Source organism: Triturus cristatus, chromosome 7 (genome assembly GCF_964204655.1).
Source record: "Triturus cristatus chromosome 7, aTriCri1.1, whole genome shotgun sequence".
NCBI lineage: Eukaryota > Metazoa > Chordata > Amphibia > Caudata > Salamandridae > Triturus > Triturus cristatus.
The window spans coordinates 1,693,090,166-1,693,117,967 of NC_140590.1; positions in this window are offsets into that span (position 1 = coordinate 1,693,090,166).

The window sequence follows — 27,802 nt, forward strand, 5'->3', positions numbered from 1 at the left end:
GGTGACAAAATGGCGGCCTAGTCCGGTCACCGTCAGCCGCAAGAGCTAGCGTGAGACACCCAAGGGGGCCGCAGCGGAGGGGTCCCAACAGCTCATCCCTCCGGTAGTCAATCCAGCAATAGCGGGAGGTCGCCCGCAGCCAGCAGCCAGGACTCCAGCGGAGGCCGCCACCACTGCTCCTTCGGGGACAAAATGGCGGCCGGGCGGAGCAAGCCAAAATGACTAGGCCCGGCGACACCTCCGGGGCCTCCGAGGCACCCCGCAGTAAAATAAGTTCCACCACCGGCCCCCGATTGTCACGCACAGGGGGCCAGATGATCCGACCCCATCAGAGAGTCCGCCGTACCTCGGCTAGGGGTCAGGGCTTCCGCAGTGCAAGGTGTCGCCATCACCAGTCCGAGTGCCGGGGCACCCGTCCCAAGCCTTCCACACCGTCGGGCCCCTTCCCGCCAGGCTCCGTCAGTCACCGTCGAGCGGCGGGCCAGATCCCCTCCAGACCGCAACTTTCAGCACCAGGCCCAACCGAGGCGCCCGGACAGCTCTCCAATACGCTCCGCCCCTCGGGCTCGCCGCCGTCGTCCTTTGATCTCGGGCGAACTTTTGGGGGGGTTCCCCCGGGGCGATCCGGACCAAAACAGCACCGGTGTATGCCCCTGATGTTCCGCCACGCTCCTCTCCCGCGCTGAGCCTCAGCGGGGGGAGAGAAGCATAAGAAAAGGGCTTTAGCTTGGCCGGGCCGGAGGAGCTACGGGAGGAAGCGTCCGCTCACCCCGCCATCTTGGCCACGCCCCGACACACACATTTAAATGAAAAAAAAAACATCCTAGTATAGTACATTAGTGCCCTTGTCGAACTTCATTTCTGCTGCGCCTTTAATGCGGGGGACACAAAAATAAATTCTGAGGAAGCAGAAACAGAGGCGAGACACAAAAAGAAATACATTTTACCAGTTGCATTTGCGGCATTCCAGAAGGTACTCTCTCTCTCTCTCAATGTTCTTTCTTGGATACGTTGCAATTTTCCCTTCCAGTTCACTTCACAGAACATGCTAAATTCTCAATTTGGAAAACCGAATAAACTCTAGGTGGGATGCAAGGGCCTAACACAGACGGAGACAACTGCGGTATGAAGTTAGGCCAGAGAGGGGTCACTGCAAGAGCAACATGTCAGCAGAAGTGCGTTATTTTTTTACACAATCTCTGCTTGTTAATGTTTACATCTGAATATTCAATGTCTATAATTACACATGAGATGCGCAGACTGAACATGTCAATATCTCACAGGGGTAATTCGGTACTTATGAGCATTGTGCAATTACCCATTTCAAGCTGCCCAGTGCTTGAAATGGAAAAATAGAAGTGCAGGTACTCTGTACCAGAGTACCTGCTTGTTTCTGAGAAGTGCCGGTATTCTCCAATTAAAAGTATAGCATTTCTCTTGAGAAGTGCCGGTACTCTCCCACTCATAATAAAAACGTGCCGGTACTCCGTACCGGACAGTACCGCTCCATTTAAAGCACTGAAGCTGCCACTACAGCACTTTATTTACTTGACATCATGCCTTGCAGACCTGATTGAGGAATGTGCAGTCGGAAACCCTGGCGCTCCCATGAACAGGAAGCGTGGAGGCCAAGATAAAGACTTCAAAGCTCTGCTGTGCTCTTGTCTCAGAAGGAATGGAGCTGCCTGTGTTGATTTATCCAGGACGAGTTAAATGATGTGACTCGTAGGGCAGTGAAACTGCTGCAAAAGCAACTTCAAGAAACAAGGGGGAGAAAAACAGACCTTGTTCGTTGAATGCACAGCGAACGCGGCAAGATAAGAGCAAGATTTACAGCCCTGTTTACAACAGAGCTCTGTAAACCATGAGCACTGGTCTCGAGTGCTCCAGCTTAAAGGAAAAAATAGTGCTCACAAACTGCGTAACAACACATGTAACAGAGGCATTCCTTGAAAAAGGGAGGAGCTTTTAAAGCCCATATCCTGAATACAGCATGCCTTACAGAGACAGCGCAAGCGTTGCCTAGGCAAGACCTAAAAAATGTAATCCCTGTATGTTTCTAACATCCTGAGAAACAGCTTTTTTTTTTAAATTTGACTGGATATTTATGAATATCCTATGTCTCTCACATAAAAGAGCAACACACAAAGGATTAAAGCATTTGGTGGGAAATGTGATGGTGTGGTGTTTTTCTTTAATAGATCTCAAGTCAGCCTACCATCAGGTGAAACTTTCAGAGGAATCAAGGGATTTCACTTTTGTGACACCTTTTGGAGCATTTTAGTTCATTAGGTTACCTTAAGGGCTTGCATCAGCTGCAAGTCTATTTCAAAAGCTAATGGATGTTATTTTCAAATATGTAAAGGGAGTTACAAAATTCCAAGATGATATCCTGATACATGCTAGCAGGGATGAAGAACACAATGACATATTGAATACAGTTCTTGGTTTGTTAAGGAAAAGAGGAATTACAGTTTCTCTGAATAAATGCAAGTTTTTAAAGACAGAAATTGATTATTTGAGTTCAGAAGGTATTAAACCTACACTGGATTTAGTAAGGGCTATTTCAGAGGCACCATAACCTGAGGACAAAGACTTACTCAGGTCTTTCATGGGTTTCAGTGAGTACTACTCACGCTTTGTAGTAAATTATGCTGATAAGGTTGAACCTTTACGTTCTTTGTTAAGGAAAGGTGTGAAATTCATTTGGGGTAATGAACATGATGTTGCCTTTAGAGAAGTTAAGAAGGCCATTGTGGAAGCACCCTCCTTGCAACCTTATGACTCAGAAGGTAGTAATGTTGTGACTGTAGATGCTAGTGGAGTTGGAATTAGTGCTGATTACAGTCCACTCAGAAAGTAAAAGGACGCATTCAAACTGTTGCTTTTATTTCCTGAAGGTTACACAATGCAGAATTATCTTACAACGCGATCGAAAGTGATACGTTAGCTTGTGTTTGGGCTGCAGAGAAACTCAAGATGTATTGTTGGGACAAGCATTTTGAGTTGGTCACAGACCATAAACCTTTAACTTTCATGATGGATGGTACTGGAAGAGGTACTGTAAGGGCATCATCTAGACTTGTTAGCGAAATTACAAGAGTTTAATTTCACTATCAAACATATTTCTGGAAAACATAACATACGTGCTGACTTTTTATCAAGATTACCTATTTTAGATTCTGAGTCTGAAGTCATTGAAGACACCGAGTGTGTTGTTTCCTGTGTTCATATCATTCAGGATTCAGAAGGAATCATTACTGAATCAAACCGGATAGGATTGCCTAAACAGGATGTTGTTTTAAGTAAAGTTATGGAATATTGTGAGAAAGTGGCTCTGTATATACTGTTCCTTAATAGGTACAGGGTGTACAGAGTCCACAGTCCCCAAGGGTTTGACAGAGGCTAAAGTTAGATATAACCTTTGTAGGAAGGTGGATATCTGACTATGGTTACCCCCAAATTTTTGCCTAGTGTCTAGCTGGTTTTTCGACTTAGTTGGCCTGAGATCCTGCCATTCAGGATCTCAGCCTGGCTGTTCTCTCTTTAAAATGGACTCCATGTACCCTAGGTACATACCCAATTGGTTGGATCACCCTGTGAGCCCCTGTACCAGTGTACACTAGGTACCCAGGGCATTGGTGTATCTAAGGCCTGCCAGGGGCTGAAGCATGTATTATGCCACCCCAGGCTTGGCCTAACAAATTTGACACGACTGGCTGATCACTCAGCTGGGGTAAGTTGGTGTAACCACCTCTTACTTAGGTGTAGTATACCTATACCTAACCTTAAATGGGACACATGTTAACCTATAAGTCACTCCTATGGCAGGCCTTAACAATCCTGAAGGCAGAGTGCTTGGTTCCATGTGAGATGGTGCTCTGGCATGAGCTGAGCCTGTCTGCAGTGGTCGGAACCATTTCCTTCTACTGTTTCCAGATATCGTCATACCATATACTCTTCAGTGCATTATGAACCTCGCGGTTAAATGCTAACTTTGGTTTGGCTTTATCAAAACATGTCGAGTAAGGTGTCATACGAATTGGAATACTAACCCCTCGCCAATTCTGGCGACGGGGTTAGCATTCCACCATTTTAGAGGGACACGACATGTACAGTACCTGAAACCCGGGTAAAATCAGACATAGCCTCAGCTCCACAAAATGGATGCTGCCACCACAGACACAAGTCTGCCCTCCTGCTGCTGGGAGTCCTTCCAGCTTGGGAGGTGTGGACAAAGGGTTTCCTGCCAGGGGAGGTGCATGCACCACCCCAGACAGGATTTTGTGTATTGGTCAGGTAGGGCTTGAAAGAAACCAGACATGCCTGAGGCTCACAAGGAGCCTCGGTGCATATGCCAGTTCAATCCGGTCCTGGGGCACACCAGTCCCGGGCCTGGGGCGAGCTGGACAAAGGATTGGGGGTGTAACTACCCCCCTTCCTGGTCCCACCCTTAGGGAGGGACCTAGCAGGTAGTCCGGCCCCTAGAATCCGCTTAAAGGTAGGAGCTGTGTCCTAAGACTTCAGACATCCTGGAATCAACTTGAAACTAAGAAGAAGACGGGAACTTCGACGCTCTGCCGCACAGAGGACTGAAGCCAATCTCCCCTGTGGTCAGGGAGTGACCACCTTGCTAACGCAAGCACCATCCAGCGAATCAACATCTGCTTTGCCGCCGCCTCCCGCCGGAGCCCGAGCCCAGAGACTGACAAGACCTGGACCTCCAGACCTCTCACCGCCCGATCCACAGTCCCTGAGAAGAGGAGACCCGTGGAGGCACCGAGACACGTGGAGCCAGCCATCTTGAAAAGACCACGACAAGCTGCAAGCGCAACAACCGAGGCTCCCTCCAAGTTGTGCTTTGGGATCTGAGAAGCCCAACCCTCGAGCAGCATCTGCACCAAAGGTGAGCCCTCCAGCATCTCCACGATCTGCGTGGGGCCCTTCTGCATTTTGCCACTCGACGCGCCTAACCGGTTGCTGGCCCGCTGGCTAGTGGCCATCTTGGCGACGAACTTCAAGAAATACACCGCTGGTCTGGTTGCTCCAGACTGGCCCTTGCTCCCCTCCAAAGGAGCAGTCCCTCTGACCTTGCTGGTCAGAACCATCAGCTTATTTCGTTTTCCACAACAATTGCTTTTGCCAAGACTTGTTTGCTTCGACCAAGTCGCCGACACCGCCGACAGCGAGAGCCTGCGTGGGACAGCTCGTGAACCGACTCCTGGACGTCGTCGACCTTCAGGGACCACGTGGCTGCAGAGACAAGCTACACCTTTTTTCCTGTTTGCACCCGACATCGCCTGGTACCCACCTGGTGCCACGCTGGTCACTGGCTAGTGACTGTGAACACTGTCCCCTCTGCTTACAGGTCTTCTACAACTCCGATCCACTCTTGGATCCACCGCATCTCTTCCGGACCGATCGCCTGCAGCATCTTTGTCCACAGGCTCCATTGAACAGATAGAAGAAACCCGACGCACTTCGACACCTACGCACCCGCTTCCTGTGGGTGAGGTAAAGCTGGCACTCCGGTGCCCAAGTGTAGAGTATCATCTCTAGTGTCCGTGTTTCGAATCTTAAGTTCATAGTCCATCCGGAAGATCCTTTTTGCAGTAACTTTGTACTTTTTACGCACCCATTGAAAACCTATGGGAGCACGCGTGTGACTATTTGCTCTGCACACGCAACCCGTGGACCTCCTGGTCACTAACTGAAGTTAGCTCCTTGTAGGCCCAGCGATTCTAGAGGCCCTAGGCCTTTTCCCTTTTCTGTTCGTGGTACTTATACCACTATTTTAGTATATGGTTTGAGCGGCCACCAGGGCCTATCCATATAAAGTGCAACGTCTGTATATTCTATTGTAATCTTGTTTGACGATTTGTGCTCCTGTGCTCATAAAGAGACTAGGGGTTACTTTGAGAAATAAATACATATATATTTTGAATATATATATCTGTGTGGTGTCCTTTCATTGGTATACAAGGGGGTTACATTTGGTAAAACAGCCTGCTTAACACGCTTCACGAGTTTAGCCTCAAAGACTGCTTAGCCTACGCTACCACTAGGGCAGCTAGTCCGAAAAGGTTGACTTACAACCACACCATAAGGGTTGCTTGGCATGGTACAAGGTGGCCACTTCAACTAGTGAACATCATATACCAGGCCAACTTCTCACAACCTTACTCTCTAAAGTGGTAGCTTGGTCGAGCAGTAAGGCAGTATCAGACGACAGTGTAAAGCATTTGTTGTACACACTCAGTCAGCAAATGGTCTCACACACTCAATAACTGAACTCTAGGCCAATGGTTTATATATAAAAAAATATATATGCTTGTTTTATTTTAGAATCAACAATTGGAATTAAAATATACTTTTTCAGAATGAGATGCTTTATATAAATACTTTTGCAATATGCAATCGGCTTTTGTAAACAGTTACAAGTGGTTGCAATAGGCAACTCTATTTTAAACACAACAATGCATTGAGCTCAATGATAAATTCAAGTTATTTGTAACAGATTACTTTTTAGATTACTTTTGGAATTCCAGGACTGGATCCTAGATTCAGTCCTGGGTCAGTACTCAGAATCAAGTGATGAAAGTCGAATTACTGTAATGATTTTTAAACAATATTTAGCTATTTTAAAAGTTGACACTTAGAAAATATTTCAAAGAAAACAGTCAATGATTCCCTATGGAAGAAAATTCAGGTTACAGGTACAGTATGTTCTCGTTACTTTTGTAATCCAGTACTGGGTGCCTAGACTCAGTACTGGGACCTTTATCCAAAACAGGTAAGTAATTACGCTTTCAGATATTATACGATTTTTGAAGAATATTTAAAGATTGCAGAAATCGACAGAAGAAATTTCACAGAAAAACAGTCAATGGTTTCCTATGGAAGAAAATTTAGTTAAGGGTAAGTACAGTTGTAAGTATTTTTCAGAGTCAGTGCTGGGCACCAAGATCCAGCACTGGGAGCTCACCCAAGAGCAGGTGAGTAATTTCGTTTTCGTTACTCGGCTGATTTTTGGTGAATATTTTAAGATTTGAAAAGTCCACACTTAAAAGAAATTTCAGGAAAAAGCCAGTCAATGTTACCCTATGAGGAAAATAGTTTGCGGCTTAAGGGTAAGTACTCGACTGGCAGAGTTGAGGTTCTGGGCATAGACTCAGGGGTCGCCCAAGGTCAGGTAGGTACAGTTGGTTCACCCTCAGCGGCTCTAGGGCGGCCGGGTGCAGAGAGAGTTAGGCCCAATGTTATCCTATGAGGGATAGGGGGGCCTTGGTTGGTGGCTGCTGACTGGCAAGCCACGCGGCTGTGGGAGCTGGGCTCCTGGTCACTTAGGAAAAACAAAAGAAGGAGTGTATCCAGGAGACTGGTCAGAGTCTCCAAAATACTGGGAGGGCGCGCAGGGCACGAAAAGTATTCTTTTCTTTAGAAGACCCCTCACTCACCAACCTAGTTGGTGACATGCTTCATCATCGGGGTCCCACCCGGATAGCCGAGTGCCATCCAGGTGTGCTGCGACACCTGATTACAGTGGAGCTGGTAATTTCTTGGTGCAAATAAGTGAATAGTGCATTAAAAAAGGGCCAGGTGTACTCACTAGGAAGTTTTATTCTGGAGTACCTGGCCGATGTTAAAAATGTTGTTGAGATACCTTTCCTGGTTAAATTGGCCAGAGGTATCGGAAGTGAGGTAAAGTGCTAATAAGTGTTGGAAAAATAGGGTCTACATGTTTCAACCTGTATGATGATATTACTAGGTTTTCGTCAGGACCAAAATAAAGTGACCTGGGCGGTGCACACACGCTAAGGTGTACCCTACCCTTGATCACTGTAACCCAACCATCTACTCACGGACAGGTGTCCTGTCATCCCATTCAACGACAGGAGAAATCTGTAAAAGATAAACACAGAATTACAAGCAAACACAATACTACATGCGTAATACAGTGTTTATATGTGGAAAAGTGCTCCTAAGGCTCCCAGCAGTGTGCCTCGAGAAAATATATCAAGGGGAATACCCCTAGAATGCAACGGTGATCAAGTTACCGATTTTGGTACTGAAAGTGTGATTATGCCTATTCCATAATCATAAAGTGCAATGCGCGTAAATACGCCATTGTAATGCGAATGCATTAAATTAATCCACAGGTAATAAATAATGCCTGTGAAACACATACATACCCACTCTCACCGAACATTCAATAGTGGGTATTGCCGCTCTCAAAACAAATCGTGAGGGCTAGCGTTATCGAGCATGCATGCTGGTTATATCGGCGTAAAAAAACGGTACGAATCAAACACATAGAAGGAGTGGCAGGCTCTTACTAAAAAAGCTTGTTCGCGTACCTCATGGGAGTCGGGGTCTAGATGATTGCTCTGAAACACAAACTAGAGGAAAGAGAAACCGGCAATGAAGAAAACTGTGGGGGCACATCATCGAGAAACGTATCTAGATACATGCAGCCACACAGCGAAATACTTACATAGTGGAGCTGTTCACCGGCTATTATGCCTACCCTATGCGACCTGAATCCGCTCCCCGAGGGTGTAAGAGTCCAAGCGTCTCTGCGGTTAAAAGCAGAGCATTTCCTGGAGACGGGAGGGGGGGGGGGTGAGGAACTTCGATTTCCGCTCGTGATCGAATCGACCTGCCACTTTGTGCTCCACCGCCATTTTGTGTTGCCATCACTCAGGCAGCACGGCGAACAAAGTCTATTCTGCTTTTTCTGCAGCTTCATGTTGGGATAACCCTTCTGCCTCTATTTGCAAAGCTGGTGTTAGGTCTGGCCGAGTGCACTAATCCCTGTCTGGTTTTTCTAATCCCCGTCTTAACTATCTGTTGGTTCACACTATTCTTTTCTGACTTTATCTTATCGTCTGGCCTTCACTGTCCTCTGCTAGCATTCTCTCGTTTCACAACTGTCCTCCAACACACACACAAACGTATCTCGCCACCTGCAAGTTAGTTACGAATCCGTTAATGAATTAGTTTGAGAGAGGGGTGACAAACATAGTTGGAGGAGAGGTTTCTTCGAGTCATCTGACACTTAGTTTTCAAACCTTTCCTATTGGTTCTGTCCTGTTTTTCAACTTTTCTTATTGGCTCTTTCTTGTATATTCTGGGTGTGTATTTGGTTAATGTATATGTTACCTATATGGTATAAACGTTTGTGCGCCATGGAGTGAAGTGGCAGTCTCCTGAGAACCTACCTTGTGTACTTCTGGGATAACTGTACTAGCTGCAGCTAATAAATCTGATCTTCTAATGCCTAACAGAGTGTCCCGTGTCTCTGTGTAGCTGAGCAGGAGAACCCAGGAGATCAAGGCGTACCCTGCGCCGCCAGGCCCAAAAGGTTCTGGTTCTCGTGGCTGACGTGCGTGGGTTGGACAGCCTGGTTGTCATGGTGAAGGAAAAAAAAAACAAATCGTGCTTTATTAGCAGAGAGTGGAGTGACGTTCCCACGTAAAGACCGAAGTCAGGAACAATAATATCGGACTGTTCCACAGATGGGCTAAAGGCAGTAATAGAGGAACATACAAAATGCAAAGCATGCACTAGAGGAACCGCGAAAAAAAATAAAAAATAAAAAAATAAGGGATAATATACCTGCACTTAGGATAGTAGAAGTGAATCTGCATCAGGCGCTGGTGCACCTTAAGCCCTATGGCAGTTAAATAGGGCATCATAGTAAAGAACACTTAATTCAAAAAGGGGCGGTTGCTATATAATGAACCAGTAGATGCTACTGATTCTGGGTTGATTAGCAAAACGAGGAAGAGCGTTTCATAACCTTTCTGATGACAGAGCCCACTGGGTAATGTACCAATTGACAATAGAGAATTCAGTTTACCTAGGAAAGTACAATGTTCATCATGAGTACATGCATAGTGGACTTATCGAGAAAGAACAGAGTGCCAAGGAATATTATCGTTCAGGCCATCTTTATGAGTGGATAATCTATAAATTTACCTCTGTTCCTTTTCAAAAAGGCGTTCTTGAATCCTTGTGCCTGGTTTTAACTGTTCAATAACAGTCCATTTCATGTCGTTGGTTGTATGGTTATGTTCAAGAAAGTGTTCAGTTAGTTTGGTTGTCACCCTTTTGCACCTTATTGAGCTACAGTGTTCACAGATTCTTTGCTTCACCTTTCTGCAGGTCATCCCTATGTATTTCAGATTGCAAGGGCATATTATCAGATAGACCACATTGGTGCTATTGCAATTCGTAGGAGTCCGCTGGCTCCACGTTTTACCTGGTTCAAGCGACAATGTTTTAGTATTAGTGGTAAGGTGACACACACTACAGTTGCCACATTGATAATGTCCTACTATGTTTGGTAGGCCCCAAGCATTGGTTACAGTGGGTGTCCCTACCTGTGGGCAATCTTTAGAACGTGTGTTCACCAAGGCATTTTTCAAGCTTCTTGCTTTCTTTTTTTTTTTTTTCAAAAAGTTTATTGTGCAGAGAAAAAAAGGTACAAGCACGGGCCTACAACCTTCTGGGCCGGCCGCTAGTATCCAGAAATGATCAAGTAGTTCAAAACAATGACTGGCCCACAGGGGCTCCGCTAAATTACAGGAGATCAGACTGCACATAAGGGACGTCAGGATACACCCTTTTTACATAAATATCAACAAAAGTAAAGAAAAACAAAAAACAAGGCGAAAAACATTGAAAGGGCGTCTAACCACAGCAGGGGAACTCCACACCCGACCACCCTAGGGTGGTCAATAAAAAGGGGGTCTGAGAGGGAGGGGGGGGGCCACGGGAAAACCAAATCTATACTCAGATGAACAAATTAAGCAGGGAACCCTCAAGGATCAGGGGGACAAGGCAACCTCAGACGTATCCACCAGGGGGGGAGAACAGATAGTCCCTCGATACACATTCCACTGACCCCAGATTCTACCCCACGCCCCCGGTTTACCACGAGCCACATACACCGTCTTCTCCCTGAACATGCACCAGTCCATGTTCTCCTTCCATACGGACACGGTGGGAGGCCGTTGGGAACCCCAAAGCTGCGCTATATCTCTCTTTGCGATCATGTTCCCAAGGGCCGCCCACCGAGCCTGGGCTGCATTATAGTCATTGGGCTCCCACACATTCAGAACACATCGGCGCACCTCCGGCAGCAGAGCGACCCCAGTGACTCGTTTCATAACATCATGCACATGGCGCCAATATTCCGCCACCTCGCGGCACTCCCAGAGGATGTGGAGAAAGGTGGCACTGAGCCCGCAGCCACGCTTACAGAGCCCGTCGTCAGAAAACCCCATCGAGACCAAACGGGGACCCGTCACATAGACACGATGGAGAATCTTAAGCTGGACCAGACGGAGACGGGCCGGGATGGCAACCTCCTTAGGGGATGACAGCGCAGCTTCTTGCTTTCTTGAAGGAGAATAACGGCTTTTCCCAATGTAAATTGCCTGTATTGATAATAGACCAATGTTTATTGATAGATCTTGTCATTTGGTTGGACGCTGTGTTGTAGGTAGTAACACAAGTTAGTGGTATTTCATCATCCCTCTGTGTCTTATCTTCTAGGAGGGCTTCTCTGGGTTGATTTCGAGCTCTCTTTTGACATTTGTTAAGTATTCTTTCAGGGTAGCCTCTGTTGGAAAGTTTATTCGTCAAAACCCTAGCTTGTTCACGATAATCAGTGATTTTACTGCAGTTGCGGCGTAGCCTAAGGTATTGACCATATGGGAGATTCTCCCTCAGGGGTCTGGGGTGAAAACTTTCAAATCTAAGGAGGTTGTTTCTAGCACTGGGTTTGTGATGAGTTCTAGTCTCCAGGCGCCCATTCTCTTTTTTAATCACCAAATCCAGAAAAATTAAAGTGGTGGGGTCCGTCGTGTGGGTGAATCTCAGATTAAGGTCACAGGTGTTAATCCATGTGCAGAATTCGGTTAGAGTCTCAGGAGGTCCCTGCCAAATGACAAGGACATCGTCGATATATCTTCTCCAGAAGGCAATGTTGGAAAAGTACGGATTCAGTGTATCCAGTATGAACCGTTTCTCGAAATCAAAGACATAGAGTCCTGCCACGCTGGGAGCGAAAGTGCTCCCCATCGAAGTACCACCTATTTGAAGAAAAAGTGTCCCCTCAAACTCAAAGTAGTTTTTCTTAAGAGCCAGTCTTGCGCAATCCAGGATAAAATTCTTTGGTGTGTTATATCTCCAGGGAGTTTCATCTAGTGCTGTCTTCAAAACTCCCAAGGTGTCATCCTGTGGGATGTTTGTATAAAGACTTTCAATGTCAAAGGACACTAAGATGGTATTTTCATCCACTGTTATATCCTCAAGTAATTTCAACAGACTCTTTGTGTACTGTAAATAGGTAGAGGTGTTTTGTATCAGGGTTTTGAAGAAGAAATCACAAAAACGTGACAGTGGCTCCAGTAGGGAGCCTATGCCAGACACAATGGGTCTACCAGGTGGAGGGATCTTGTTCTTATGCATTTTAGGTAGAACATAGAAGTATGGAATCTTACCCTCGCTGTTGCTAAGAAACGTGGCTTCCTGTTTGGAAATATGACCCATGGTTTCAGCGTTATCTACAAGTGATTTTTTTTCTTGTTTAAGGTCATTGGTAGGGTCAGTTAGTAAAGGTCGATAATTCTTTCTATCAGAAAGCAAACTCTGGCATTCGGCCTGGTAGGAGACTTTATCCTGAACAACTATGCCACCACCTTTGTCAGCTTGTTTTATTACAATGGTATCGCAAGTTCTCAAACTTTCCACAGCAGAATTCTCTTCTTTGCTCATATTCTGGAAGGGTTGTTTAAGATCTAGGTTTTCGATGTCTTTGAAAACAGCTTGCTCGAAAGTGGCAATCTCCACAGGAATCATATGTGGTGGAGGCGTGAAGTTGGATTTTATCCGTAGTCCAGTTTCGTTCGAATCCTCAGGTGTAGGTTCACCTTGTTTTTCAAAAAAGGCCTTTAGTCGTAGTTTCCTGAAAAAAACAGCCAGTTCACAGTGTAGCTGGAATTTGTCCAAGCGTGCGGTCGGGACAAAACCCAAGCCTTTGTTAAGCACTTTCTCTTCCATTGTAGACAGTGGTCTAGTCGCAAGGTTATTAACTAGGCTCTGCTGTTGCTCAGTCCTGCTTGTGGTTCTTTTGTCCTGTTCCGTGTATGACTGCCCACCGAATCCTCTTCCTCCCAATGTACTTGATTGATACCCTTCCTAAAGTGGGGAAGTAGGTAGGTGTAGAGTTTTCACTGCTAGGGCCACTTGGGCGGCTGGGTGCAGAGTGCTTTTGAGCCTTCGGGCGCTCAATGGATTTCAATAGGAAATCTCCGGTTTAGAAAAAGATTGCAAGCTCGGGGACGAGGACTCTTCAGATGCCACCACCACTTCGAGAGGTAAGTTGGGTAGTTGGAGGATAGGTAGGTACCCCGGGATTGGGCACAGGGGGCCGTGGGGCGCTGCGTGCAGGGGTGCCTTTTGGTGTCGGGAAATCTTACCCTCTGTTGATTGCGGTTGGGGGGGGCACCTTGTTCTGAGGCTGCAGGCTTCTTCAGGAGTGTCGAGGGAGGTCCTTGGGTGCCGGTCTAGGGGTCACAGTTGCCGTGGGGTCGTCCTCAGGGTCTTTGTTCACTCCGGCACTGGCCAGGCTTGGCTGGTGCAGAGTGTGCTGGGTTTGTGGTTCCGGGCTGCTGCCAGGGATTAGAGGTAGGTTTTGAATAGAGCCTCTACTCCTGGGAGTCCCAGGGGCTTAGAGCCAAAAGGTAGCCAGGTCCTCCGGGGTTTGTGAGGTTGCTGGCCACAAGAGATGCCGGGTTGGAGCAGGATCGAGGGTCGACAGGCCGGTAGGGCTGGGGCCAAAGCAGTTGGTGTCTTCCTCTTTTTAGCAGCTGCAGGGCAGGTCTTCTTTCTTCTTGCTCTTCTTTGTAGTTTTGAATCTGGGATCTGGGGAAGGAAGGTTCAGGGTGCCCCTAAATACTAGATTTAGGGGCGTTACAGGTAGGTGAGGGGCAGGGGCCAATGGGTCCCGGTCCTGGGGTGGGTACACCCCCTATCCTGCCTCTCTCCTGTGGGAGGGGGGCAGGAGCCTAGTCCTGATTGGGCAGGGCTTCCAATCTTCAAGATGGCGAGAGCCCGGAGATGTGCTTCACCTCGCCTCCCCCACCTGAGGGATGGGGTTGGCAGGCTGGCACATCCCCTGTCCTTATTTGGGGTTTCCGGCCAAGCCTCCCGCCAGAGTGGGGGGTTGCCGGGGCCTGGGGAAGCTCACAGAGGCGGAATGCCTTTGAAGCTTCCCCCTGCCCATCCTGGGGGAGGAGATTTAGCACCTCGCCCAGGATGTGCATTGTTGCAGACCCAGGAGAGCAGGGGCTCTCCTACCCAGGGGTCCAGCAACATGTCTGCTGTATGGCAGCCTAGGCAGCCTCAGAACAGACGTGGATTGTAGGTTTAGGTTTCAGGGGGCCTCTCTAAGATGCCCTCTGTGGTGCTTTGTACATTAAATCACACACTATCATCAGTGTGGATTTAATGTGCTGAGCAGTTTGATACCAAACTTCTCAGTTTTCAGTGCTGCCATTATGGTGCTGTGGAGTTTGTGTTTGACAAGCTCCCAGCACCATATACTCTTAGTTGGTAGCACTGCACTTACAGGACCCAGGAATGGACCTGGGTACTGTAGGGGCACAGGGCTCCTGCCTCTGTGCCCACACCACTGGCATAGGGCACCCAGCTAGAGGGGTGGCTGATGTATGCCAGGGCAGTGTAGGTTGTGGGCATGGCACACAGGGATGTGTGCCATGTCGACTCTCTGTTTTGTCTTGTATCCAGACACTCAGCCTGCAAGAGCAGTGGGTGTGTGTTATGGTACAGGGCCTCTAAGGGTGGCACAATGAGTGCTGCAGCCCTTAGAGGCCTTCCCTGGTCACAAGGCCCTGGGTACCTAGGGTACCATTTACCAGGGGCTGACATGTGGCCAGGGTTTTCCAATTTGGGTTTTGGCTGTTAGGCAGTTTTTAGGGAAGGAACACAGGCCCTGGGCACCTGATTGGCAGGAGCCCAGGGCACAACAAGGACAAGTGCATCAGCTATTAGGCAAAAAAAGGGGGGGGGTTACTGCAACAGAAACCCACTTTCTTACAAATATGCACTGGACAATGGCCACCCATTCGTCATCTTAACAACACTTTGAAACCTTTTCAACAAGTTTCTGAGGAATTGCGCATACAGAATGGTTTGTTGGTTAGAGGAGATTTATTTATTCCACCTCAAAAATTAAGGAACATGTTAATACATTTGGCACATAAGGGACGTCCTGGGTCTACTTCTACCAAGAAACTTTTAAAAGTGTATTACTGGTGGCCAGGTATGGATGCTGATGTAAATTATCACACTGATTCATGTGCTGAATGTTTAAAGTCTGATAAACACTGGAACCCAAGTGTAAGTGAAATGCAATTAGTTACCATACCAAAAATGTCTTGGTCTAAGATAGCAATAGATTTTGCTGGACCATACCACATTTTAGAGAGTAATTGTAGATATATTATAGTCATAAGTGACTATTACAGCAAATTAATTTATTTTGAATTTGTACCACAGCTAAATCGGGATTGTGTTATCAAGTTTATGGAAAATTGTTTTGCTAATGAGGGGCTTCCAAATGTTATTGTATCTGATAACTGAACACGGTTTACTTCTCAAAAAATGACTTCATTTTTGGAAAAGAATGGTATCAAACAAGAAAAAACTCCTTTGTATTCACCTAAATCCAATGGTCAAGTTGAAAGTGCCAACAGATTTATAAAAGAGGGAATTCAACTTGCTGTAGCCTCATTTACCAGTTGTTGATTTCTTACAGGAAAAGGTTAATTGTTATAATAAAGCTGTTAATTCAACCACTGGTTATACACCATTCTTTTTAATGAGGGGTAGGAATGGTAATACTGTACTCACTCCCAAGTTAATGTTAATGGATTTGTAAAGCACGACAGCTGCCCCAGCGCTGATAGCAATGAGGTGGACAAGATCAGGGAGGGGCCTCAGGGAAGGCCTACGGAGTGGGAAAGAGAAAAGTTTTTATGGCTTTCCTGAATTCTAAGTAATTGTAAAGGCCACGAATGTGGGCGGGCAGCGAGTTCCAAAGGATGGCCGCTCTGTTCCGGAAAGAGCGACCTCCGGCACGAACCCTCCTAACCAGGTGTTGTCCCATGGAACGGAGCTGAGGGGGGGGGGGGGGGGGGGGGGGTGGACATAAGGTAAAAGCAGGTTGGCCAAAATACCAGGAGAGGCATATTTCAGGACTTTGAAGATGTGTTGTGTTTCTTTAAATGGTAATGTGTTATTCTGTACCTCGCGCATTGCACGAGAAATGTTCACTCTGTTTACCTTTGGAAATGCACGTTCCATCTGTCAGTTCTTCGTCCTGGTAACTGGTATTCTCGTTACGGTTGGCCAGGGAGAAGGACTGATGGTGGTTGCTCTGTCGGTGTCTTTTTACGAATAAACCTATTGAATTAAACTACTTTTGTGGACCCTACTTCTTAACAAATTTGGCGACGAGCTTGAAAGACACAGACTTCAAGAACCCACAATTTCTTCATTTTCGAAATGCTGCAGCAAATCTCCATTTCGAAGTAACTGGCGGACCTGATGTAACTAACTTGAATTTATATCGCCGATCCAAATCTTTGTTAAGCGCAACGGAGCCTTCCTCTTCCTTCTTCGCCCTGATTCATTGCCGATCTTAGTTTCGTGAGGTGTGGATTCATCGGCTTCATCGTTTCAGACGCATTCTCCGTGCCGGGCGGGCGGAGCCTCCAGGGTTGCCTGCACGTATTCCGCTGAGGTCCTAAAGGGAGTCTGTTTCACTTAAAAAAACCTGAGCTGCTTGACGGAGATTCTCCCACACGCTGCGATCATTTTGGCACACACGAGTGAGGGGCATCTTCATGCTTAACGGGGATTCTCCCATACGCTGTGCGAGTCACTGCAATCATTTTGGCTATTGAGAGGATCATCAGAAATTGTGTATGGTGTGCAAATTCTGATAAAACTCTGGTCACTTTTAGACCGCCTATGGCTGATCCCATAATTCCAAAAGCACCTTGGCATACTGTTGCCATGGATATAATGGGACCAATTGGTTCTGAAAACAAGTATGTGTTGGCCGTAATTGATTGGTTTTGAAAATTGTTGACAGGGTTAACTCTGAAGTGGTTATAAATTTCCTGGACTGTGTCTTTGTTGGTGAAGGACTTCCTGCTCTTTTGATTAGTGACAATGGTGTTGAATTTACTTCAAAAATAGCTAAAAGCTACTTTGATAAAGTAGGAATTAGACATTGCACTACATCGTTGTACAATCCAAGTGGAAATGGAATGATTGAACGTTTTAACAGGATATTAAAAAATGCTATACAATCTGCAGTCAGTAACAATGATGACTGGGAATTACAATTGTTCAAAACCATTTGGATGTATCGTACCTCTCCCCATGATGTTTTAGGGGTGTCTCCTTTTGAGGTTATGAGAGGAAGGACTGTTCGAACCAAATGTAATCCAGAATGGATGTTTGATGCTTTCAAACCTTGTGTATCTATGGAAGTCATGAGGTCTAGAATTGAGAACAAGCACTTAAAAAGCAAGGAGGTCTTTGATCTCAGACATAACGTAAAAACTTGCGATATTAAAGTAGGTACATGGGTTAAAGTCAAGAAACCTTGGAAAGTAAAGAAAGGAGAGAGCCAATTTTCTGAACCAATGAAAGTTGTTAAAATTGTTCGCATTGCTGTGCAATTGCATGATGGGAAGGTATGGAATTGAAGGCGTATTGCAGTTCTTAAAAGTGAAATTCAATTGTACAAAAGTACTGAGGATCCAGCCTAGTCAAGAAAAGCGTCTCAATATTTTTTTATTGATGATGATCTGATTGACAATGAATCTAGCAGTACTAATATTTCGTATCCCTGTGTTTTGGGGGATAACACTCTTGATGATCAAGTTGCTGTAGAGTGCCCTGTCGATGACACTGATGTCTACTCTGCTGTTAAAACTTCTTTTGCGGCAGACAACATGGTTGATACTAGTGTTAATCCAGGGGCCCATGGCACAATATCAGGGGATGGTGTTTCAGCAGACACTACATGTACACATGATAAACTTGACAAGGCAACAGATGTTTTGAAAGATCTATCTATAATTGCTGATGAAAGCAATAGTGCGACAGCTATCACTTCTAAGAATTTTATTGGTGATGCTGATGAATGTTCTAATGCAGTTACCACTGAAGACTGTACTGATGTTGTCAGTGAACGTTCTGCTCGCACACGTAATAAACAGAAATGGTTGGATGATTTTATATGTGATGAACAATTACATTGATATTGAGCAATTATTTGTATTTTTGTATACTTTAATTACTTTTACTTGCATTGTATCTTCTTTTTTATTTTTTTTGATTAAGGAGGAAGATGTGTTGTGTTTCTTTAAATGGTAATGTGTTATTCTGTACCTCGCGCATTGCACGAGAAATGTTCACTCTGTTTACCTTTGGAAATGCACGTTCCATCTGTCAGTTCTTCGTCCTGGTAACCGGTATTCTCGTTACGGTTGGCCAGGGAGAAGGACTGATGGTGGTTGCTCCGTCGGTGTCCTTTTACGAATAAACCTATTGGATTAAACTACTTTTGTGGACCCCACTTCTTAACAGAAGGCTATACAGAGAGCCTTAAACTCAATCCGCCTGGCCACAGGCAGCCAGTGGAGACGGCGAATTGTGTTTTTCACAGAGCAGGCTCTGCGCAAACCGATGAGAGATCTTGCGGCCGCATTCTGTACCCTCTGTAACCTATGTATTTCTGTCTTGTTTGCTCCCAAATACAGTGAACTGGCATAATCAAGGCCAGAATGATGATCTGCCTGGTAGGGGCATCAAAGAAGCCCAGGGTGGGTTTGAGCCCTCGCAACAGCCCAAAGCAGGTTCCAGACACCTTTTTAGTTTGGGTCTGAAAGTTGAGAGCTGGTGTACATTTTTGAAAATCTGAACGAGTGGTAGCTTTAGATGACAAAAAACTTGAGGTTCATCAAAGTATTGTTGAAATACAACTCAAGGCTAAATCTTATCATGACACTGTTCACAGAGCTAAAGAAAAACATTTTGAAACAGGTGATTGGGTTATTATTAAAAAAAACAATTAAAAGTTCAGAAAGGTGAATCTAATTATTCTGAACCGTTTTTGGTTGAGCAAGTTGCTAGCAACTCTTTATTTATAAAAGATAAAGGGTGGTGGAATATGAGTGATGTCATTTAGCCCAGACCTGGACAACACAACATTTTGGAAAAACAGGTTTGCATTAGGAGGGAGAAGGTTTGTTTGGCATGATCTCGATGTTGAAAAACAAAATATTGTTGATGATTTGGTATCATCAGACTCTGTAAATGTAGGTGTTAATGCTAATTCTTCTAAAAGAACTTTAAGTGAAGCATGTAGTATTACGTGTGTAACGTAAACAGCAACAAATCAGTAGTCCACATGGAGCATGAAGAAGTGCGTGCCTTATTAGAGAGGGAGTAACAAAAACAATGTCTCAACAGGGAAATTATGTCAAGGGACCAATAAATACAAGATTTAATCAAACAACCACGGAGGGACGAGGGAGACCAAAAGAAATGAAAAAGTAAAGATTTATAATTAAATACACAAATGGTATATACAGTTTGAAGTAACCATAACAATCATATGTGCACTGACAGTGAAGTGAACAAGTGAACGGCGCAGTGACATAAGTGTAAAAATGACAACATGGTGCGGCAAAGCAATTCAAGAGTAATAAATTCAGGGTCAAGGAAGAATATATACAATAATCAGTTTGCAAAATGTTTTTAAGTCACAAATGGCCCTTTAACTGGCCGCAAATACTGCTGTCAAGTCGACGACGTTTCAACCTCCTTGCGTTGAGGTCATCATCAGGACTATGGTTACCAGAGTATTTAAAAATACCTATGTGTAAAAGAAGAACAAGAGGGAAAGAATGAATTGTGGAGCCCAGAAATGCCAACGATGTAGAGGAAAAAAGGATGAGATAAAGCAAAAAGAACAAATCATACCTGTGTATGAAGTTATTTAATTCACAGTGTCATAGCTGAGTGCAGGAGGATTAAATTCCTATATAATTAACAAGGAAAAGGAAGGGTAAGGAAGGGGACAAGGGCAAGTGGGTGTATAATTATTGAAACCAATAGCCGCGTCCCTTACCAATTAGGAGATTGAGGAAAAAAGGTGTAAGGCAACATCAATGAAGGTCCGCCAATGTAAGGGGGCACGTATCTTTAAGTGCCTGAAAAATAGAAAGGGATTCTAGTAAGGGTAGCGAACTACTAGAGAGTAATGTGACAAGGCCATCAGGGCAAGAGCGCTTACCAATAATGAACAAAGGGGGGTCAGGGAATCGGGGGCACACGAAGCAATCAGCCTTGAAGGATTTAGACACTGTATTTAATCAGCAATCTGTCAAAACAAAACCGGATTACGGGGATTATAAAAACGTGCTTGTGGGCGGTGACGCGGTAAAGCCGTGAAGGCAAGTACGCTTACCAATGACGAACTGCAGGTATGGGAGTCAAAGGTAGTCGGAGCATCCAGCAGTAGAAATCAAGGGCGCTGTGTAAGTCAGCGATCTGAAAAAAGCAAGGGAGCAGGAGTTTTGGAAGCGTGCAATTACGACACAATCCATAATTAACGCACAAGAACCGGATCGAAAAGGAGAAGGAGACTTACTCGAGGTATCATGCCAAAATGCGAGAAACGGGATCAGTCCGAAGGGAGTCACTTAGTCATGACGATCAAAGCGTCTGGTGAGTGTGAAGCGCGGAACCCGGAAATAGACTATCCGGGTCATGTGACCGCGCAAACAAACCAAAGGAAGGACTACGGAAAATGGAGTGAAAACAACGGACAAGGAACGGGGACAGCGAGGGAGGGGGGAGGAAGGACACCCAATAAGTGAGGAATTATGAAAACCATAATAATATACACTTGTGGTGATGAATCCATAAATAAATCCATGTATTCTAAACCGTCTTTAAACCATGAATGGGCACACACTGAATGGGGACTATTTTACAAAGCTACAATCATGTTTGATTGTTATCAAATTTGTTTGTTATTACAATAAATCAGGAGTACAAATGCGATAAACATATCACAATTGGGTGAACTCGAATAGACAAAAAATCAGAACAGAATTAGTACATACATATTACCTATTTAAGTACTGTAAAGAAGAAAAACAATTTAACTTTGACAATATATAAGGCTAAACAGCAACCAATCATAGAGATATTAAAATAATTAGAAAAACCTATAAAAAATACATATTGACAATTTATAAAACAGTCTGCACGCCAAATAGAGGCGTATTGAATAAATGTAACAGTAGGCAGAAAAACAAATACTGCAATATTGGAACGACACTGTGTACCAAGGATACTAGCCACTCATGATAACTGTATTCCATTCATCTAAAGAGTTCAATCCATGTGACACGGAGTTACAACGTGCAATCCAACGACATTCACATTTGTTTAATAAAGTCTGAAGATTGCCGCCACGGATGGAGAGTTGTGGATGGTCTATGACTTGCCAAGTCATATCAGTTTCAGAGTGATTGCGCTCCTTATAGTGCAACACCAGCGGAGCAGTAACAACATTACATCTAATGCGGCTTTTATGTTGGGAGATGCGCTGTTTAATCATCTGTGTAGTCTGTCCAATGTAAAATAAATTACACGGACAGCGTATCACATAAATAACGTTGGTAGTACGACAATTAGAGAAATGTTTCAATTGATAGGTGTGCGAAGGAGTAACAAAGACTTTGGTATTGGTAGTCAACTCGCACACATTGCAGTTTTGGCACTTAAAGTGTCCTATCACAGGTGGAAGATTCCATAAAGTAGTCACGGTGTGTTCATGTTTTTCTTTGATGGGCCAAGTGATAGCATGGACTAGTTTATCAGATAAGTTGTTACCCCTTTTATATGATAATAGGGGGGGATCTGTGAAGTGTGGGAAAGACCGTAGCAGTTTCCAATAGTTCTTGATTATCTTAGAAACCTTATTGCTACTAGGACTGTAGGTAGAGACAAAAGGGATACGTGTGTTAACACGTTTGGCAGATGGTGCCAGAATAATTTCCCTATGGTTATACCATGCTCTTTTTTTAGCTATTCTAACCAAATGTTTGAGGTAGCCTCTGTCAATCAATTTAGTCGAGAGGATAGCAGCCTCTCGAAAATAATCTTTTCTCCACTTACAATTCCGCCGGGTCCGGAGGAACTGTCCGTATGGCAAGCCATCCCTGAGCCCCCGAGGATGGTAACTGGAGTAGGACAAGAGGGTATTACGGTCTGTTGGTTTGCGATATAGGGATGTCCCAATCAGACCCTCTTCTGCATGCAATGTAAGATCCAAGAAAGGGAGATCATTATTACGAACATCCGAGGTAAACTTTAGATGGTGTTGGATGGAATTCAACCAAATAATAAACGACAGAAGGTTCTCATGTGTGCCATGCCATAACAAAAGAATATCGTCTATGTACCTGCGCCACAGGGTAATGTTTGTCAAAAATGGATTACTGCTATTCAAAAAAATGGTGGACTCTAGATGGTGAACATAAAGTACTGCAAAATTCGGTGCGAAACAAGCACCCATCGACACGCCTTTGACTTGGAGGTAATATGTATCTTTATACAAAAAAGAGTTATTGGTCAAAGCTATGTGTAACAATTGGACTACAAAGTCTGTAGGAATGCGTGTCGGACGGGGACGAGTGTTCAATAGGAGCTCCATGACCATAAGTCCATCTGCCTGGGGGATATTCGTATACAAAGACTCAATGTCTAAACCCACCATTAAGTCTGAGTCAGGGTTAAAAGGAAGATCGTCTATAATATTGATAAGATGTGTACTATCCTTGACAAAGGTGTCAGTTAATGGGACAAATACCTTAAGGATAGAGTCAATATATTTGCCTAGGGGTTCCAACACGGAGCCACACCCAGATACTATAGGGCACCCTTGAGGTGTAGCTAAATTCTTATGGACTTTCGGTAAGGTGTAGATTACCGGTGTTCTAGGGAATGGACTATTCAGAAATTCATATTCTTTTTTATTAATAATACCATTCGAGAGTGCCTGGGATGTAACAATGGCAATCTTATCTTGGATGGAACGCAAAGGGTCTGAACTCAATTTACAATAATGCAAATTAGAACATTGGAACGTTGGCAGCTCCATTGAAGACAATGGAGCGCTCCGGGCTAATACTGGCCGGTATAAGCCCGGAGCTCCAACATTCCAATGATTGTCTTTGTTCACAGCTCTGGCTGTGAACAAAGACTTCAGGGAGCCTGAGGGGATTTCAATCCCCTCGCGCTCCCTGAAGGGCTTTGTTTTGGTAGAACATTCTGCCCTCTAGTGGCAGAATGTTCTAATAGCCTTATAGCCCTTCGTAGCAGGGCTATACCGCTGTTAATGGCCCGCTGCTGTTGTTAAAGTCCCTCGCCTTCGGCTCGGGCCTTTAACGCTGCAGCGGGCCATTAACAGCCGGTATAGCCCGCTACGGCGGGCTATAAGGCTATAGTATTGTCAAGTTGGCGGAGGATTTCTAAATCATAGTCCTCACGATCCATTACGACAATGCCGCCCCCCTTGTCAGCTGGTTTTATTATCAAATTTTGATTGCTACTGAGACTGTCAATAGCCAGTTTTTCTGTAAGCGGCAAATTATAAGGAACAAATTCATGGTGTCGTTGTAACTCATTTATCTCCAACAACACAATTTTTTGAAGGTTAAAATTTCGTGTGGCATCATAGATGTTGGTGGTAAAAATGTAGATGCTGGTCTAAATTGTGCTTCATATGGTAAATTGGTCTCCGGTTTGTCAGAAAAAATTGTTTCAGACGGATCCGTCTGAAGAACAAAAGCAAGTCTTCCTGTAACTTGAAAAAATCACTACGTGCCGTAGGGACAAATGACAAACCCTTACTTAATAAGGAAATCTCATCTGAAGATAGAGAATGACGGGAGAGATTAAAGATGGGAATAGTCATATCGATGGTAGATTGGTCCTGACGGGGTAGTGGAAAATTAGGCAGAATGATATCGAGGCCGACGGTTAATGCAGCCTGTGCACAGGTATCGGGCGTAATCACAATATCACCCGAAGGCAATAGTGGGGGTAAGTTAGATACCTCCACGGAAGGCCTATACCCACTTTTGGAACCTGTTCCCAAAGAAGCCAGACATGAGTCACCACTAGTACTGTTAAACGGACCAGTCGAAATATCATTAGAAGGCCCTTGTTGAGTATCATATGATAGCCGTGTTATTGTGGGGGCCCCCATTGATAAAACTTCTGTCGGGTCTGTCTCTCGCCCGCGTATTGGTATTGATAGCCCTGTCGTCTGCGGCCACGACCGCGGCCGCGGTCCTGTCCTAAAAAACCAGTGGGTAGAAGTGGAAGAGGACGTCTCTGAGGACCGGTGCTGCTACCTTCACCACTATCAGAGTCTTCAATGGAGGTGTTAGATGAATCGGAGAATGTAATAGGCCGATTATTGCGAAAACGACCCCAGTTCTTAGTCTTAGGGGGCTGGTAAGTGGAGTTATAGAAAGAATCCGATAGATAAGGATAGGTATGACTTTTGTTATAATTCTTAATGTCTCTCTGGATCTTATTGATTTTTTTGTTCTGTTCAAAGGTATGGAAAGTAGCAATGGTATTATTTACTCTCTCAAGAAGCCCCTTTGCATCTGAGATGGTGGTGTCTGCCAAAATAAGTTTCTCAAGTTCTGCTATCTCTTCTAATTCTTTCTTGCTATGTTCTATAGCTGTTTCAATGCCAAGAACCATCCAGTGCCTTGAGCAAGTGGTGGCAAGATGGCTAAAGCCAGTGCGAAATTTTGGATCCTGAGTGAAAATAGCAGGGGTATTACGAATTTGTAATCCAAGGGGTATGGTATCCGACTTTAAATACTCAGTTAACATACGAGCATGTAAGTCGGTACGGATTTGTTTCTTTTTCAGGTTTTCTAATTTTTCTAGTAGAATCCTAGAGTTATTGGGAGCAGTAGGGAGAGGAGTGGAGGCGAAGGCTAAAAGAGATGGACCACAAAGAATATTTTTGATATAGTCATCCGAGTAAGAGGGGGTCTCTCTAGAAGACATAATAAGCAACCTAATTACTCATTATGTAACACAAAATTAGTGTAAAGTATTTAAGCAAAATACTCTCGCAATCCAGCGATTGCTCAATCATATAAACAAGAAAAACAGGAGCAAGCCCGTTAACCCAGTTGAGACCGGGTAAATGTAGTAACAAAAACAATGTCTCAACAGGGAAATTATGTCAAGGGACCAATAAATACAAGATTTAATCAAACAACCACGGAGGGACGAGGGAGACCAAAAGAAATGAAAAAGTAAAGATTTATAATTAAATACACAAATGGTATATACAGTTTGAAGTAACCATAACAATCATATGTGCACTGACAGTGAAGTGAACAAGTGAACGGCGCAGTGACATAAGTGTTAAAATGACAACATGGTGCGGCAAAGCAATTCAAGAGTAATCAATCAATCAATGAAAACTTTATTCGGATCATTGACAATCCATAAAAGTACAAAAGAAAACAATTGTAAAATCATGCGGTAAGATAAAATACTGTTTACACTTAGGAAATAAACCATCAAAGCTTTAAGACATTGTAGACCGGGCACGAACCACAGTTTTTAAAAAAGAGCTCACACGAAAGACAAGTTCATCATCGTCCAGGGACAAAATCATAGAAAATGCGAGTTCCAGGCTAATTGGTTTAAATTTTTTAAAATACGGAGTTAAAAACCATTTGATGTACTTCATATAGAACTTGCAGAAGAATAAAAAATGTAGAGTTGTTTGCCTGCTCTGGGAGTCACAGGGGCACGGCTCAGCACATTGGTCATTAAAATTCCATAAAGGGAAACTAAGTGCATGTTTAATGGTGCCTGCCCTAAGGCGAAATATAAGGCCTCGCTCCCAATGACTCAACGGGAGGGTTAAATATCTGGGTGTGGGGTAATTTATAAAATTACAAGCTAAATAACCAGAAACACTAGATTTCAAGGACTCCCTAGCTACCCTTTCAGCATCAAAAGACGTATAAAGTACTTTTTTGAGTTCGCATTTAGTGGGGTGCTTGGTAGTGGAGGGTTTTAGAAAAATGTCTTCAAAGTTCACGCTGCGAAGGACTCTATGCACCCCTGACAGCCAGGGAATGGACATGCCCCTGTCGCAGCGGAGACAATCCTCAATAATGTCCCTATTCAGTTTGGCGGCGGGATTTTTCCAAATCGACAGCCAAAAAGGGGCTGGACGGGCGCGAATAAAATCCCCTATAAAGTGCAAACCCAATTCCCTGTGGCATATAAAATGTGGGGAAGTAATGGGAACACAGAGAAGTTTCCTACAAAATCTATGTTCCTCGGTAGTTATATCCGAGCAACTGGCGGTGCCCAAAACTTCGGCACCATAAGTAGCAACCGGGACGCATTGAGTTTTGTATATTTTTAGGATAGCAGGCAATGCCCCGGTCAGTTTTGGACGGGGGAGGCTCAAAATTGAATTGATGGACTTTGAGAACTTACTCCTGGCGTGGGCAATATGCCCACTCCAGGAGTTGTTCGCAGCAAAGACCACTCCCAGATACGGGAAACTGCCAGTTGACCCCAGTCTTTCTGCCCCCACAGCTATACTGCCAATATGATGCCTCTTCGGGCCACAGGACATTACAAAAGACTTTTTAAAATTGGTCTTCAAATCTAGGGAATCCATGTATGCAACAAAGCCATTCACCAATATGCGTAATGCGTTTGGGGTGCGTCCCATGAGGACCGCATCATCTGCGTATAGTAGTGCGGGAAGATGGTTATCTTTTATGGTCGGGACATCACCAGTTAAAGAGACCAAATGTTTATGTAGGCCATTAACCCCTTCGCTGCTGCGGACATTCCGCTGCAGCGCTGGGGGGGGCAGGGGGGCAGCGCGGTGGGCCTGTGCTCATGACGGAGCCGCTCCGTCATGAGCCACAGTTGAGCTGTGCTCATGACGGAACGGTTCCGTCATGACTCCGCCCATTTGCGTTGTCGCCCCGCACAGGCGGGGAAACAGCGCCGCGTAGGCGGAGCGGCCGCCAACAGGATTGTCATGACGGAACCGTTCCGTCATGAGCACACGGCAACCGTGGCTCATGACGGAACGGTTCCGTCATGAGCGGGGAAGGGGTTAATGTATATAATAAATCAAAGAGGGGCTAGGACGCACCCCTGTCTGACCCCTCTATTGACAATAACTGGCTCAGAAACCTCACCCCCAGTACTAATCCTGATGCAGGCCTTCAAATCCCTATGCAAATAAGCCAGGAAGTGAACCAGCGATTCATCCAAACCATAGTCCAATAGTGTCTTCCAAAGTAATGACCTATTAACCAGGTCAAAAGCAGTGGATAAATCCATGAAGGCCAGATAAATTGGGCAATTACGTGCTACGGTGTATTTGCCCAAAATGAGGTTCAGATTAAGGCATTGCTCCGCAGTTCCCACCTTATTGCGGAAACCCAACTGACAACTCTCTAGGATTTGATTATCCTCGGCCCATAACAGGATTTTATTATACAGTACTCTCCCTAAAATCTTTAAAGTATTGTCAATAAGGGAGATAGGCCTATAGCATGATGGTTGGGAACGATCACCCTTCTTAAAAATA